This window comes from Tursiops truncatus, chromosome 6 (genome assembly GCF_011762595.2).
Source record: "Tursiops truncatus isolate mTurTru1 chromosome 6, mTurTru1.mat.Y, whole genome shotgun sequence".
Taxonomy (NCBI): domain Eukaryota; kingdom Metazoa; phylum Chordata; class Mammalia; order Artiodactyla; family Delphinidae; genus Tursiops; species Tursiops truncatus.
This window is the reverse complement of record NC_047039.1, coordinates 57,750,699-57,768,795: the sequence shown is the minus strand read 5'-3', so window position 1 is coordinate 57,768,795 and position 18,097 is coordinate 57,750,699.

The following is an 18,097-nucleotide window of genomic DNA, read 5'->3' as shown; positions in this document are numbered from 1 at the left end:
GGCTGCTTCCCACTAGCTATAACAGGCTTACTCTTATCCAAAATAAAAGTCCAAGCTCCTTATTAACATGGTCCTCAAGGCCCTTCACAATCTGGTCCCAAAACACCAGTTCAAGATTGATGACCCTGTACTTCCTACCATATGTCCTATGCTCTGGCCTCTCATTGCTCTTTGATCATAGCTTCCTTCCCCTCTATCTGACCAACACACTCTCCCTTCAAGGCTTCTTCTCTGACTTCCCCAGAGCCAAGATGGTCATATTTTTCTTTATGTCACCATGGGTCCTGGTGCTCCCTTTATGATAGGACATATATCTCTTCGTTACAACCACATGACTCCATGTCTGTCTTCACTGCTAGACTGTGAGTTCCTCCAGGGTGGAAAATAAATATTGTCCACATTGTCCATAATTGTGACCTAAGTGCCTAGCACAGCACCAGTCTTATAGGTGATACCTTATAAATATTTGTCCTTTATTCATGAGTCAGTATTTACTGAGCAATTTCTATGAAACCTTCTGTTATGCCTAGTCTGTTACATGTGTTATTTCTGTTTTTCCTTAAAACCTATCCCATGATTAGGCCCTACAAATATTCCTAATTTTACAGATCAGGAAACTGAGGCTTAGATTTGGTAAATAATTTGCCCAAAGTTAAACTGAAGGAAAGTGGCAGATATGAACTGGTCTCTTAAAAACTACGGTAAACTGTTGGATGAATGAATGAATTGGAAAAGGCAGCATGCTGCTGTTGATTAACTCTCTGATAAAACTAGAAATTGGGATAAGCCTGCTCTCTTAAATGTTTTGTTAGGTCTCCTCTCATAATAAACTTCTAAAATAATTTAGGTAGGGCTTTAAAGGAGAAGTAGCAATGTCTGGGATTTATTGTTAGTCCTAAGTAGGGATAAATGATTCACACCTTGGAAATTTTTAAAAAAATGTATGTATCAACATAAAGTTGTAGTCTGAGAAAGCACCTGAGAGTTCATTGCAGACCAGTAATGAGTAAGACGTTTAAGGAGAGACATGCAGAATGTAATTTAGAGAATGGCTAGCTAGACAGAAAACATTTAATAATCATAGGTTTCTAAAGGGAACAATGTCCTTAGAGATCCGAAAGTATGACTATAGGGTACAAACCAAGAACCAAGAGTCAGAATCCTGTAGTCTTCTTGCTGTGTGACTGGTCAGTTTTTCACTTTCTCCAGGCTCCTCTTTGCTCAGAGGCAAAATCAAATTCAGTGAAATTCAGCAGGTCTTTATAGACTGGTAATCAGGTCCAAGAAGTTGGCTCACCTGGTCTTCAAATCTCTCTCACTTCTCACAACCAGTGACTCTGAACTTCTCACTTCACTTCTTAGATGAGGACCCAGAGTCCCAAGAGTGAGGTGTTTTGCCAAGGTTACATGACTAAATAATAACAGAAGACGGGTCATTTTTACGAACTGTCATTTTATACCACGAATGTACTGTGGGCTAACTGCCCTCCCCTGCCACACACACACACACACTGAGTGTAAATTTGTAGGAATTCATCACCCATTATCCTCAACAATGTCCGGAATCATCTCTGCATAATTTAAGAAATGTGGAATATTTGGTAAAATTTCAAAAAGAACCTTAGGAAATGAGAAAATGGTGTCATAATATTACCCACTAAAACAAATGAAAGTTCCATTTTTCTTCAAGAGAAGAAAGCCAGAAATAACTCAAGTTGAATTCCAGTTCTGTTGCATACTAACTACTTGGCCTTTTCCTCTGTGAGTATCAATTTCCTCATGTCTACAATGAGACGAGATGTTTTGACTCTCAAATAAGACAGTGTATGTGAAAGTCCTCTGTAAACATCTAAAGCACTACAAAAATATCCACTGCTATTAACTGAAGGTACTTTGCTAAGAGAGGTTATTATAGTTATCCATCTTTTCCCAAGACAGAGAAATTGCATTAAATAGTAGAAGAATTTCATCTTGACTAAAGAAAAAAAATCACCCTTCTGGTAATAAGAGCTATTAGATTTTGGAGGGATGGGAGGGGCGTACAATAAAGGTATGTTAAAGCAATATGTTGTCAGAGAATTTTAAGACAAAATGTATAGCATAGTTTTTTCCTTGAAGCAGGAAGAAGGAATAGATAATCTCTGATAAGGAATATCCGATAGTAACAAAGTCCATGTGTGATATTCTATGACTGTGTTTCATCAATTTCTTTTGTTTGAAATGAGAAGGAGAAAGAAAGTTTGGTAAATTCTAGGTTCAAATACTTTATAGCTGCCAGGAGTCATTGTATAGGTTGGGGTGGTCACATGTAATTTTTCTTCTCCATTTTTGGAAGATTTTTCATGTGGTCAGGAAAATAGCTTGGTCTTTCCTGCACACCTGGGTTCTCTGGCTGAAGGCAAGGACCTTCCAAGCAGGTTATTCTGAAATGGGAGGAGAAACAACCGAGAAAGCCGAGATGGCTCCGCTCCTGACAGCAAGCACACTTAGAGTGTGTTTTAAAACTATATTGCCTTTATTTTCTCCTAAGAGCAATTTGGGGAATGGCAAGTTGACATTTGCAAGAGGTTAAAAGAAAAAGAAAATTGTTACCCTGCTGTGAATTTGTTCATGTGCCTGTTTTATGTTTCCAAATAACAGCCTGTGGATTTATTCAATATAATTGTGAACTGTATTTATAAAAGGTTAAGAGAGAGAATTTTCTTAACTTAAAAAGCATGTGAAGGACCCAAGACATGGGCAGCATTTTTAAGTGCAACTCTGCTCTTTCAGCACTTCAGATTGGTCCATTATATATAAACTGTTTCACCAAGCCATGCACAATATGTACGTTTTGTATATGTTAATGGCATTAAGATAAAGTGAAAGAGCAGGACAGTTCCATTCGGTCAACTTTTCTTTGCAAGAGGACTCTGAGACCACCCAGCATTGTGGGTTGTCATTTGCCAAAGAACGATTGAGATCTGGGTGCTTATTATCAGGAGAGATTATTCATCTTTGAGTGCTCAGTAGCTGAGTACTAGTCACAGCATTGACACCTGGAAGATTGTCAATAAACTTCTCTTGAATTGAAATGAATTGAAGAAAATTATGGCTTTGGTCACCCACATGGAAAAATGTGGAAATCCAGCTGTGTCTCTTAGACAAAGTTTGGCTCGTATTTAATAACGAAGGAGCTTGAGCAGTCTCCCTGGTTCAAAGCACAGTCATTGCCAAGGTGGACTCTCTGCCTATTCACGTATTAACTGCTTAACTTTGGTAAGTTACCACACCCTCAGGTTCCTCACTGGTAAGATAGAAATTGTTAGAATACTTCCCTGATTGAGTTGTTGTGAGGATTAAATGAGATAATCCATGTAAAGCTCTTAGAAGAGTGTCTACCCCATAGCAAGTGCACAATAAATTGTGGCTGTAAGTATTACTCCTAGATAATGTCTTAGCTAAGTAATCCCAAGTGTGAATGTGAATAAACATAAATATAAACAAGTATATATTCACTTTTACTACAAATGCTTATGTGGCAGGCATGGTTCTTTCCACAATAGAAATAGAGGTGACAAGACAGTAATAAATAGAATATGGCATGAAGAAAAGCAAAGAGGGAGATGTAGTAGAGCCTGGCTGGAATGGGGAGTTGGGGTGTGGGAACTGGGATTGGGGTGCATTGAAGACCCTCTGAGGGGTGACATTTGAGCAGAGGAGAGGAGAGACTCCAAGCAGCAGTGGGATCCAGGGGATAAGCCTTCCACGGAGAGAGAAGAGCACGTGGAAAGGCCTTGGATTTTTCAAGGAACAGAAAGATTAACGTGGTAATGTGGGATTTTTCAACCTCAGCATCATTGACGTCTTGGGCTGGGTTCTTTGTTGTGGGGGCTGTGCCGTGCATGGTAGGATGTTCAGCATCATCCCTGGCCTCTACCCAACACATGCCAGGAGCACGCACTCCCCTCAACTTGTGACAAAAGACATCTCCAGATGTTACCACATGCCCCCAAAGGGCAAAATTGTCCTTTTCCCTTCCCTGTGGAGAACCTGTGAGCTAGTGAATGAAAAGTTTTATATGGAAAAAAAAGTTTTACGGGAGATGTTCGTAGTTCTTCATAACTAACACTTCTAAGGCTTTATTGACTAATCATCTGACCTCACCATCCACCTCCTGGCCAGAATATAATGACTGAACATGCAAAAAATTGAGGCTGCAACTTCCTAGGCCTCCAACTTTAAGGGTCAGTTTCAATTCTACTAAGCCCCAAGGCTTGTGTTTTTATTTATCTATTCAGAATGTGAAGCAATATTATGTAGCTTTTGTTTCATCATGTGAAATATGTAATATTGAACTATATTCCTAATAGGATAATAAGTTTTTAGAATGAAAGTGTTTCCTTAAAGTAATAAAAGTTAACACATGATGTATCTCCTTAAGTAAGCATTGTATTCATTTTACCTAAAAATTAATTGAAAATAGCTAACTCTTTTGAGTGGTCAGTGTTGAAAGGTTTGCCTGCAGCTTAGATTTGGCATATTTATCTAAAGTGCATAGATGTAAGTTAGGTTACTAAGGTGGGAGAGAGCTAGTAACAAAGCATGCCAATAGTAAACCTCCTGAAATGCGTTCCAGTCTTCATACAATCTTAGCAAATAACTGATTCTTTAGAGTATATGTGAGTTACAACTCCTGACACCACATGGTTGAGAGGTGTTTTTATTTGCTACAAAATGAATCATTCAACAAGACATCTCTGATGCTGCCATTTTTATGAGAATAACCAAAAAGAAGACTAGGTTCAGAATGGGTATAATCTTAACCAAGATCAACTCTAAAGTGACCCCAATGATTTTAGATTTCTCTTCATCTTTAAAACATTATTTCTTATTTGGACATGGCAACAAATATGCTAGAAATGGCTTTCTTGGAGTATTTATGTTCTGGGCAGAAAATGTTCTCATATTTTCTAGATATAGAGGGAAGTAGAAAAAGACCCTGGAAGCTAGTCTTAAGGAATACGGTTAGGGAATTTGATGATGAGTTCTTGTTTCTTTCCCAAGTTGTACGATTTTGCATATCTAAAATTATTTATCTGTAAACTTTTCTTGGATTAGAATTAGCAGCTGGTTTTCATCCCATTGTGAGGTGGTAGAATACTCAAGAATCCAGGATATGATAGAACCAAGTCAAGACTCTGGAGACCTCTTTCTTTAAGTCATACTTAGAAACCTGTCCAGTTTACTCAGATTCTTCCCTGTAAGACATGCTAATATCTCAGATGCTATGAGTTATACTGGGTCACTCAGAAGTCATTCAACAGATAATTTCTTCTTGGCAAATGTATCAGGTATTTGAAATTTTTACCCATCATCATTCAACCCATATGCTTCAGAATAATAGCTAAAAATAATCCTTTACTAACAATGTCTTTTACCTTTGGGAATCAATTTCTTCAGAAGTGGAAATTTCAAGAGAGGAAGGATAATTGAACCCAAGAATAGACCACCATGGGAATCTCTCCATTCCCAGAGAAAATAAAGAAAAGAATATGAAACCATCTGCTGGATGGGCTAGACACAGCCCTGTCTGGGCTGGGTGGTCTCTTGGGCTCCCTTTCAGCTCTAGGCATCTATGATTTTTTGTAGAGGCAAAATGAATGCCACAGATTTTTTTTTTTTTTTTTTAGTACTGTGAATCTATGCCTTTCTTTTAAAAATTTTTATGGTTTTGTCAAATTACAAAGTTAACACATGCTTATTTTAAAAGAATACAAAGTAAAATGTGAAAATTTGCCCACTACTTCAATTGCATTCCTTAGAATAAAGGTTAGCAGTGTTGAGGGTATCCTTCCAGGCTTTTTTCTATGTATGTATGAATGCATTTTATGAATACATATATCTTGAAGAAACTGCATCAGTGCATATGGGTAGACATATCTTCAACTCTACATAAGTAGATCCATAGTTTCTTTCCATTATAAAAATAAGAATTCTTCAAAACTCCTTTCTAAGGTACTTCCTCTACCCTTATTTATCTGTTTCTTGTTTTTCTTCTCATTCCCCTCAACCTCCACATTCAATACCATTAAAACCAAAAGAACTGTTCTAGTAAAGGATGATCTCAGTGGAAGGTGGAGATGGGGAAGATGCAGAGAAACCAGGACAAAATCTTCAGTAGGCATATACCATATATGTAGTGTGCTGTGTGTGTGTGTGTCTGTCTGTCTGTCTGTGTATGTATAAAATTTATGTATCCTAATTTATGTAGGATGGATTCCTAGAAATAGATTCACTATGTCCAAGGATATGCTTCTATTTCTAGTGCAACTTTCTTCAAAGGAACCTAAGAAAATCCTGTAAGGTGTTTCAAAATGAGTTTGCCCCTACAAAGTGTTTTGCCATTCCCCCAAGGACTTCATTTATCTGGGAAGGGTGTGAGGTGTTGTATGACTCTCTGGTGAATGCAAAATTGATGTCCTAGTTCTGGGAAGAGTAAGCCTGATGGTAATGAGGGGCGGGGTGGGGGGGAACATAGAGAAACTATGAATGGGGTCAGCAAAGCACAGAACCAGGAAAGGAGACAGGGGAAAACCGAGAGTAACTTCTTAGTCCTATTTATTGCTCATTTACCTCTCTGTCTCATCTCTTATCTTCTGCCCTTTGGTTTAAACACCTTTTTCCTCCCCCAGGAACTCTTTCATTATTAACTCATCTCTTCCCCTCCACCCATTCCAACACCCACATGTTCCATTCTTGAACTCTCACAGCATGGTGTGCTTTCAATTATTACTTTTTGTCATTGCTAGGATTAGGTTTTTTTAATCTCCATACTAAACTAAAATTCTTCAAGGCAGTCTTTTATCTCTATATCTCTAGCACCAAGCATAGTCTGGTATATAGCTGGTGCTCAATATATGTCAAAGAGGTGAATTTGATAACCTATTACAGTAACATCATCCGAGCATCAAATGAGTATCCTTATCCATAGTTTCAAAACCTTAAAAGACACCGATATAGCCCACCTATTTCAATTATTTCCTAATATCTCAAACACAAACATACCCACTAATCTTCTGTTAAACTTGCTCAAAATTATTGAGAAGAAAAAAAATTAAGAGAGACCATGTCTTAGTGTGTCAGGCTGCCTTAACAAAATACCTCCCACTGGGTATCATGTAAACAACAGAAGTCTGTTTCTCACAGTTCATGGTTGGATGAGGGCCCTCTTCTGGATCCCTGACTCCTCATTGTATCAAGGGGTTAGGGAGCTCTGTGGGATCTCTTTTATAAGAGCCCTAATCCCATTCATGAGGGCTCCACCCTCAGGACCTAATCACCTCCCAAAGGCCCCACCTTCTAAATCCATCATACTGAGCATTAGAATTCCAACATAAATATTTGGGGTGGGGTGGGGGGAGGCACAAACATGCAGCCCGTAGCAGACCATCATATGGAACAATGTAGCCATTATAGATCTGCAAACTTATTAAAATGTCTATTAAGTTAGTTTTTCTTTCTCTTTCATTCACTATAGATGTTTATGTTAGAGCAAATCTGACCTTCTTTTCTGTGAATCAAGTGGGTAGGTAACTTTCCTGCCCAGTAGATCCAGTATTTTAAAAGACAACTACGTTTGCACATTAAGATGCAAGTGATTTGCTCCAGAGCCAGCAATGTACCACTAGCATCAGGACAAGGGACAGTGTCATTATCATGCCTGTGTGGTGATTGGATAGAGGCCAGTATCGATCATCTTCTAGAACAGCCTAGGAGTTCCTTAAAAAACAACTGAACAGCAATGAGTAGTGCCCTCACATTTGATTTTCTGTTTCATGTTTCTAACGCTCAAAATACAATTTACTTAAAGAATATTTCTTAGAGTCTCAATGGCATCCACAGCAACATCCCTTTACTTTTCTTATTATCAGAGTTACTTTCTTCTCTTTCTCTCTGATCATCCTCATCTTACCTATGAACTAAAAACTCCTTTCTCTTTTCTCAAGTTGGATGCCATCTAAGTTTTACCTGACAATTGCCAGAACAAGAAGATAAAAACACAAGAGAAAGAAACATTTATCAGGGAAACAAACCAACTAGTGATACATTAAAAAAAAATATCCGGGGCTTCCCTGGTGGTGCAGTGGTTGAGAGTCCACCTGCCGATGCAGGGGACACGGGTTCGTGCCCCGGTCCGGGAAGATCCCACATGCCGCGGAGCGGCTGGGCCCGTGAGCCGTGGCTGCTGAGCCTGCGCGTCCGGAGCGTTATGCTCCGCAACGGGAGAGGCCACAACAGTGAGAGGCCCGCGTACCAGAAAAAAAAAAAAATCTTTTTACAACTTGGCCAGCCTACTTTAGCACAAGAATTACCCTGAGGCACTCTCAGCTGTGGCATCAATTAGGCCCTGAAAATATGTCAGATATCCTTGTAACCTCTTATCTGGGTGTGCAGTCTGGTGTACCTAGCCTTTGAAGTATACTGCAGTGATGACTAGCTGAATACCTTAGGCTTTTCAAGAGAGTCTGAATTGGCACCCTGTCCTATGCCCACTCCTCCCTGGAAGCACACAGCTCTTTCTCCATATAGAGCAGAAGGAAGGCACATCATCCTGAACAGTCCTCAGAGATGGAATAGTCATTGCTTCAGCCCTAATGTTCTGTGTGTGCATTTCCCTCACTGCGTGGTGCAGAACTGAAACCTCATGCTTAATACCACGGACAGAAAAAGACTATATGCAGTTAATCTCCCTTTATATCAAACATTCATTTAAGGGCACTGAATATAAAGCAATTGCTGCTGCTCACTGCAGTCTCATTTTTAAATAGTTGGCAAATGGAAACATCAACAGGAAAGAAGACAGAATTTTTATGTGAGTGCTGATAGCTTGGGTTTGTTTTGTTTTGTTTTGTTTCAACATTCGATCTCAACTGCTGATTGATTTTCAGTGGTGAGCTCATTAAAATCAAGATTGCAATTGTTATTTCAGGTTGCTGGGGAGCAGGGGCTGAGGTCAACTATATCATGTTCTTTCATACCTCACAGCCCAGAAAGTAGAGAAGCCTATGACTCCCTTCTCTTCCTTGCGTGCTCCCCGCTCTATCATTTTACTCCTCAAATTGCTTGACCTTTGAGGTGTTTGGCCACCTTTCACTAAGATTAAAATAAGGATGAAAATAGTTGGTTTAAGAAATAAGGAGTCCCATATATGTATTCACCAGGATCTTGTCAGGAGACAGAAGCCACACCAGTTATTTCAATGGAGAGGATTTAATGTAAAGAATCATTAATTAGAATTGAATAGACAAAAATGGAATAATAAGGTTTCATGAGAGTGGAATTGCAGGAAGCAGCTACCACTCCCTAGAGGTGGAGGCACAAAGAGGAGAGTTTGGAATAATGAAAACTTAGAAGCTTAGAGGATCATGTAGCTGAGACTCAAATCTACTCAAACCATGTAGCTGAGACTCAAATCTACTCTAAGTGGTGCTGCTTAGTTGGTGGTAGAGAGTCTGAGCTTACAGGAGGGATCCTACAGAGTTGGGACTCAAATCTCTGAGCCAGATGTGTGGCTGACTGCTGTTGATATCGCTGAGGAGCATAACAAGACTGGCTTGTGAGTATTAGAAGCACTACTATGATCAACAGCTTCTACTGGAATTCACAGAAAGCAAACAGGAAAACACAAGTCCCTTCTTTCTTCTCCTACCTGCAAGTGTCCATCTACATTCTTTATTGATGAACTGTAACAGGGTCCCAGCTGGCAAAGGAGAAACATGACTTTCAGAGTTTCAGTCCTAGTATCACCAAAGCAGGGGAGAGAGGGGTGGATTTGAAGCTGAGGAACAATAGCTTAATTCCAGCCAAAATATGTTATCACTCTATGGAATCACATTTTCTTTCTTAGTCTTTTTTGTTCTTACAAAAACCAATACACTTTCCTTCCATCCTTTTCCTTCCATCAGTGTAAACTTCACTGCTTCCACTCTCTGCCTTTGCATTTTTCTGCCTTTTCAAAGCTTTGTAAAGTGATTGGTTTTAGGGTGAAGTTTGCTTTATTCCTCTGGCTACAGAAAAGAAAAAAAAAATTTAGGGTGCTTGCATCACTTAGTGGTGTGACCAACTGACTAATTATCTTGTAAATATCTAGCATTATGTTGATGGTAAAACATATGGGAATGTGGGAAACATTTTAGCCCCTTCGGATCCAGGCTTAAGATAGGATTCTGAGACTCAACTTTCCATCTTTTGCTGGCCCCAGGCACAGTCTTCTCCCTGTGCCCCCAACCTTACCCCTCATTGCTATGTTGATATTTGCAGTTGCCTTTAGGGTAATCTCGCCCCTTTTTGCACAAGCTTGAAAAGATTACAACTACCTTTATTTAACCTCACTTTTTTAGTCACTTAGAGATTATTCTTATTTAGCTCTAGCAATTCATTAAAAATCCTACTTTGTCCAAATCTAGTATAGTTTTATAATGGAAGGACCATCAGAGTATTTAATCTATACATTACTGCCTGGAGGTGATAACTTTTGATAGATGGGCTTTTCGTGTATTCTCATGCTATAAGTGACATTATTTTTGAGGAGTAAATAATTGGTGTGTCTCTGCCATCTGGCCTTTCATAGGGAACACAGCCTCTTACATTTCTGTGATGAATGTCTAAAGCAATAAAGAAAGAATGTAACACTAAGTTCCTGGCTCACATTTCTCTCCCTCTCTCTAGCCTCACTTAGGTATCATCATGGATACCTTATATTATTTTCTAGGGACTGCTCACAATGATTCATCATGAAAATGTACTGTCATACCTAGAATCTAAGCATCTTGTCCTGGAATCTGTACCAGGAAATATATGCAAGTGACAGAGATACCAAGCTAACTATGCTTAATGTTGGCGGGTGAGAGATATTACCAACACATTTTGATAAGCTTGGGCAAGAGCAAGTGTTACAAATTTCATTCCTTTAACAAAGATCCTAGGGTATTGAATGATAGTAGTCCCCAGCATAAGTGATATGTAAGAGACTTAAAAAACACTTTCAGTGGCTACTGATTACATGATTACTTTTTGAGGTGTCTTCCCAATCCATGAGCCATTCTCTCTTTCCTGAGAACTAATTCACCACCAACACCACCACTTATCTACTAACAGGGTCCTGGAGGCCATGTTTGCACTATAGGACCTTGACTGCAAAGAATTGGCCCATCGTTGATTACCTGATCAAATCAGAGCCAGCCAAAGTCTCTTTTTGGGAACTGGATTGGGAGACAAAAGGATTAGACATTGAAATCTTAATAAAGTTAAAAGCAGAGATGTAGAAATGAAGTCCACAAAATGCTACTACAATAGTCCAGAGTCGCCCAAGTCCCCGGTCTTCTGGAAGACCTGATTATTTTTCTTTTTCTTGGACAACACAAGATAATTAGTGTGATGGCCATAAAGGTGTGCCACCTACATCCCCCTTCAGGAACAGGCTTGCTCCCCTAACTTCTGAGAATGTGGTCAGCGCCTTCAGGCTTTGCCTTGGCTGCAGAGAGCTGCCTCACCCAAAGTTTGCCGTTTCCAGGATGACCCATATCCCTTTCTGATCACAGTGAGTGCATAATTTCTCTTTCTAACCATATCTGCTTTCATTCCACCACCACCCCCCACCCCAGCCACACACACACACACACACACACTTTGCTAGAATACCTAAGACATTTCCTATGTGCCAAATTCCACCTCAATATCTCCTTCTGGAGAACCCAACCTGTAGTACTCAGTAGATGACCAACAATTTCCTGTTTATTCTTAAACTAAATTGAGTTGGTTCTGTTGCTTGCAACCAAGAGTGTTAATTAAGACATTCAGTATTGATGTGGTGGGCAACACAGATGATCAGCAGGGATGTGTAAGAACTTTGAGAACACCTGGAGTGTTTCGATGCTGAATGTGTAAAAAATTTTCCCTTTGAACAGGATATGATTTCTAGGTTCAGTTGAAGTGGTACAATCCAGTTGGAATTACATTGGCTCTTTATAACCCCTCACTCTTTGGAGAACACTTTCAAAAAGAATAATAACTTTTGTTTAGCTTTATAAACCTTCCATTTAACACAGTTACTAGAACTTAGAAAATGCTCAGTATTTCCTGAATAAACAAATAAAATCTTGCTACCATTTCATTTAGTAAGACTGTTTTAACAGAAGAGGGTCAACCACACTGATTTTTAGTGATAACATTTTGTACCAGCTATTTCACGATTCACATCCCATTGTTGCCTCTTACTCCTATTCCTTTCTGCTCTGTTCCTTTCTGTTGACCCAGATGTTCACGGTTCCTCTCCTCTCTTATCTTTCTTCTGTCACACCTAGAATCTTTGTTACATGGTAAACACACCCTCCATAATCTCAGTCTTCTTCCTGAATACTCCTTTGCATCTCCCCTCAGGATATCACTGCCCCTCGCAGCTCTCCGCCCCTTACTCTGACTGTTCAGACAGAGGCATCTCTTATATGTAACGAAGATTTTCATGTTGATTGGTATCATGTGATCTTTATTAATCACAAAATTAAATGTCATGTCATGTCAGACTCACCAAGGTGACAGACTTAGAACGTTTCTGGTATTTGTAATTCTAGCTTTGCATCCAAGAGAATGCTCAGCTCTGGATGAAGTAGGTATCACTACTGGGAAAAACATCCATTCCAATGATCCAAAGATGATTTCAACAATGGTATATCAGTCAAGGGAGTTTGCAAAGGAAAACAGAAGCAACTCTATGTATTCCAAGTGTGAGGGTTTTAACAAAGGAGGTTAGTCTTATCAATTATTGAGAAACACAGAGGAATAAAGGACAGGGAGTACCAGAGAGCCTCTTGGTCCTGAAGTGGACCGATTCTGAACAGCTTATTTATAAGCCGCTGCAGATCTTAAGACTTTCTGGGAAATTTTTTATGTAGTTTACAAGAGTAAAATGGATGGTTTTGCAGGATTAGCTGGAAATTTGCTTTAATCCCATAAATCTGCCTGCAGCATACTGGCCTCTCTTTTTCTAACACCTTCCAGCTCTTCTACAAGTGTTCTTATGGGCTGACTGGAACCTGGAACAATAAGGGGAAGGGGATTCTAGGAAATGTAGTTCCCAGCTTCTGCACTGCAATGCAGCAGTGAATTCCAGGGAGCCAGCAGTGATGCCAAATTGCCAAGGGAGTACTCAGCACATTTCCCACTGGGCCTTAGGGAAAGTGAACACGTTCACAAACTGAAAGAGGCATCAACTCAGCCATAGTTTGCCCAGGCCAAAAGTTCATGTTTCATTCCTTTTTTTAGCCAGGTTACATAGAAGAAATGGGTTTGGGGTTCCAGAGTGTAAAACCCACTCCAACAAACATCGTGTTGCCAGAATGAAGCAATTAATTTAGGCAATGTGAGACTTGATAAAAAGCAATTTTTTTTCTCCTAAAATATCCCCATTCCCTTTTTGGAATGTTATATAGCATGTGCCAATCCTCAGTCTTTCTACTACTTCTGAATTGCACTAAAACATTAATTAAATGAATGCAGCAATCAATCCTGGCAGGTTTTTCCCTTACAATAGAGCAGAAGTTAATTTATTTCTACTTAATTACCTCGTTTCAGCCTTGCCATGTTTATTAAAAATGAATATCTGTTCCTTTTATAATGGCATTGATCACCAATTTCCACTGCCACTGAGGAGATTTGACATGACAAATGTCCAGGGCTGGAGGTTCAGAGTTATTGTTTAACTTGACATACTTACAGCATAATCAATATTTTAGGCAATCCATAGTACAAATATATCAAACAAGTTAGAGATACAGTATAAGAGCAGAATTTTCATTCCCTCTGTCGGCTTGTTTTGTTGAACAAAGATCAACAAAGATTAACTTTCATGAACTTGGAAAACTAATACATTTACATTCATTTTGTGACTTTCCCTCCCCCATTCCTTCTCTAGGTCCTGTTTCATGCAATGAATGTCACCAAGGCTAACTGATCCATTTTCAGGTTAGGAGAAGTCACCTCAATTGACGTTTTTAGCCATCTTTTTAACGATGTTAAATGGTTAGAAACAGGTGAGGTGAAAGACATTTACTGCTTGCTGTGAGTGAGTGGTGTAAACAGTATTGATCTGTTATGAAGGGTTTACAGTAGAGAAACATTCAGGGCACTCTTTAAAGTGTGAATACCTATTTGATTTATTTTTTACCTATATCCAAACATTTGTAATACTATTTTACTCTTTTGTTTGGCTTTTTCCCTTCTCCTCCTTTTTATGTTTTGCCACAAGCCATACCCAGCCAGATCTGGCCTATGAAGTTGTTGGGGTTTCATTTTTAAAGGCTAAAATGATAAAAATAAAAAATAAAAGGAAAAAGAAAGGCTAGTGGACATGCATCTAAATTTATAGTTGTCCTAAGAAGTAAAACTTCACAGCTCATGCCAAGAAGCAAGGCCAAGGAAGACCTGCTCTTCAGGGAGCTCTCTTACCGCCTCCCCTCTACCCCATTATAAAGTAAAAGTATCCTCTAATCTGGTTTATCTCGAAATACTCAGAAAAAACAGCACATAGTCACACAGATATAGGTGTTCATTCTCTCTGTTTGATAAAAGCTTTAATTGGCCAAGAGAGAAAACTAGGGTAGGGATCTCTCAGGAAATGAGAGCGTGAATAAGGACCAATAGGACAGAAAAGATAGTCAACTTGGCAGATCTGAGAAGGCATGAAGTAAAAGACTATTTTCCTTCTGTTCTGTCAAATCAACAGGAGCTGAGGCAGAATTCAAATGCCACATTCCCATTTAGATAAAGACGAAGAAAAAAAAAGAACTACAGTGACCAATATTTTAAGAGAAAATTCTCATAACAGCATCTAATGAATTTCAGAAACTAAGACTACTTTTGTAGATAAATAATTTCTGAAGTAATATAAGGGATATTGTATCTTGTTGTAAAACATAGAAAACACAGAGATAAATATCACTTTCTAACTCCCACTCCTCTTACTAGAGGTAACCTCTGTTAATCATTCCATGTATAACCCTTTAGTTCTGTTTTAAATGATAGCATTTTATGTATCCTTATGATTTGCTCTTTTTACTTAGAATGTCTTGAAGCTTTTTCCATGATAGTACATATATCATTCCTCTAAAGAATTACACAGCCATAGTTATGTGCATATCAATTTCAAGCTTCCTTTGTGATTAATGTCTAGTCTATTTTCCACATATTTTTACCATTAAAAATAATTATTCAATTAACATTTTGGGACATAGTTTTCTGTGCTTATATGAGTGTTTCTATGTGAGAGATTCTTAGAAATGGAACACCTGAGTAAATGTTTTAAGTATTTTCAATTTTGGAAGATGGTGCCAAATTCCTTCAAGTGGGTTTTTTAATTCTGTGTTAGCAGAAAAATATATCCCAGTGCTGTTCCCACCATTCTCACAAACACAGGATAGGGTCCAATTAAAAAATTCTTTTGCCCATTTGAATGACAAAAAAATTGGTTGGTATTGTAATTTGTATTTCTCAATGAGGGAAATATAATTTTAATATATCTTGGAGATTTTAAAATATGCTTTTAAAATATGCTTAATGAGATTTAATTTTTAAATATGTTTATTAGTCACATACATATCCCTTTCAAGAATTTCTTAGTTATAGACTTAGCACATTTTTATATTTTGTTGGATGTGAATTTCCTAAATTAAAAGAACATATTTTCCAAATAATTTTATGAATATTCCATTATTTCTCTGCTGATTTGAACTGCTACTTTTATCATGTACTGTTTCTGACTACTCATTTGTTCGTCAATCTGTTGTCTATTTTCTAGTTAACTACTGTAAGTATTTAAGAATTCTGTTGAATTTTTAAATGTTAATTTTGTATGCAGACACCACTTAAATGAATTCTCATTATTTTTCAGATGATTCTCTTGGATTTTCTAAGTAGAAAATGACAGGCTAGTTTCTTTTCTTGCAATATGTATTCCTCTATTATTTTATCTTATTGCATTGAGGAAGGCTTCCAACTATATTCAATAGTAGAGATAATGATGTCTTTGCCTTTTTCCTGCTTTCTATGGAAATAGATCTATTATTAACTCATTGAGTAAGGTGTTTGCGAATTTCTAGCACTTAATCTGGTCAAGGACTTTTTTGTGTGTATGTGTGATTCCTAGAAGGATGTTGTTTGATAACTATCTGAAATGCATGTTGACTATTACTTGATGCTTTTCAACATGTACTGAGATCATTACATAGATATTTTTTAAAAGGTCCATTTTGTGATTTACATGAAAAAAACCTCCTCAATCCTGACACATTCTAGCAATTTTTTGATGATTCATAACTTGGTAATAATTTATTATTCTTTTATTATAATGTTATATTCAATTTGCTAATACTTGTTTAGAAATTTTGAATGTATGTTTGTAATTCAGAGTGACTTATAGTTTGTGTGTATGCCTGTGTGTGTGCAAATGTTTATGTATTTTTGGTATGAGGGCTATGCTGACATCTTAAAATTATTCATGAAAATTTCCTTCTTTTCACATCTTGAAATGGTGTTTCACGAATCAGATTATCATATCATCTCTTTGTGCACTTGTTAACAATACAAATTCCCTGGCATTTTCCCTGAAGCTTGCAATTTAGTAAATCTTAGATAAAACCCCGGAATAAGTGTTTTAACAAAATCTCTAAAGATTCTTATTAGGAATTCCCCAGCGGTCCAGTGGTTAGAACTCTGTGCTTCCATGCAGAGGGCCCGGGTTCAATCCCTGGTTGGGGAACTAAGATCTCACAAGCCACATGGTGTGGCCAATAATAATAATAATGATTCTTATTAGTTGATAAACTTTGGAAATATTTAAAGTTTGGCAATTTTCATCTATAATTTCAGCCAGATAGATTGAAAATTTATATTTAGATCTTCTCTCACCCCAAAGTCCAGTAATACGGCCTTGCTGAAAAAAGCGTTAAAGCAGCAACCCATAAGGACAAAGAGAAGGGAAAAGAAGACATAGCAACACAATTTTGTAGCTATAAAACAAGATAGTGTGTGAGTGATAATTAATTTATCAGTCCTAGGAAGCTAAATCCTGAGGCAACAAAGGGGAAGACAGAGAAGCAAATTATATCACATAAATCCTCAAAGGCCCAGGAATAGGCAACAAATTAGTTGTGGAAGAGATAGACAGAGATGGGGTTATCATAACTAAATCTCCTCCTTAATGTTCTCACATTCCTGTCTCTAACAAAAGAGACAGGAGGGCAAAATCCTTAGGATGATGGTGCAGGGAAATCTCAAGAAGACAGCTGTGCTTATGATTTAGCAGGTCTAAATCATAAACAGTCCATATTGGAGTAGGTCAGAAAGCTCCCAATGAGGCATCATTAGGAATATCAAAGTAATAGAAAATATGTTTCAGTGTATTGAGAGGAGGTTTAAACAAATAGTAGAGAGTTTGGAGTTCCCTGAATGATAAGTACATAGAAAGCAAACAAAAAACCAAATACTAACAGCAGGAAATACTAGCTGTTGATCAGAAAAAAAAAATTAATGATAAATGACCATATGACTCAGCTCTTAAAAGAGAATAACATGATCATAATAATATAAACATAAAATATTGAAATAATTGAATTGCAAAATTTCCTTTGCAAGGAGAAAGGCAAATGCAAGAAATTAAGAGATGATACCTAAACTCGAGAATCAAGAAGCTGCAGTGTCAGCATGACATTTGGGAATATGAAAGCAAATACCATATTATTGACTGATAATAAGATTGAATTACCAACTGAATGTTTTAATCTGCAGAAGCAGGAAGAGGTGACAATAGGTCAGGGCACTCCTTTTAAAAAAACTATTTGTTTTATAAAGAAGAAGATGTAGAATTATTTGTATTTAAATTATGTAAGTGTAAAAAATCAATAGAAATAAAAGCTAAAGTGGAAAAATTAAACTTTTTAAAAAATTCTGGTCTAATAGACACTCTAGGAATGTACGGTTTACAGCAAGAGAGAAAGAAGAGGAGGAAGTTGAGAAATATAGTAAGAGTTAACCTAGCTCTGTACAAGATTTCCAAAGCAATCTT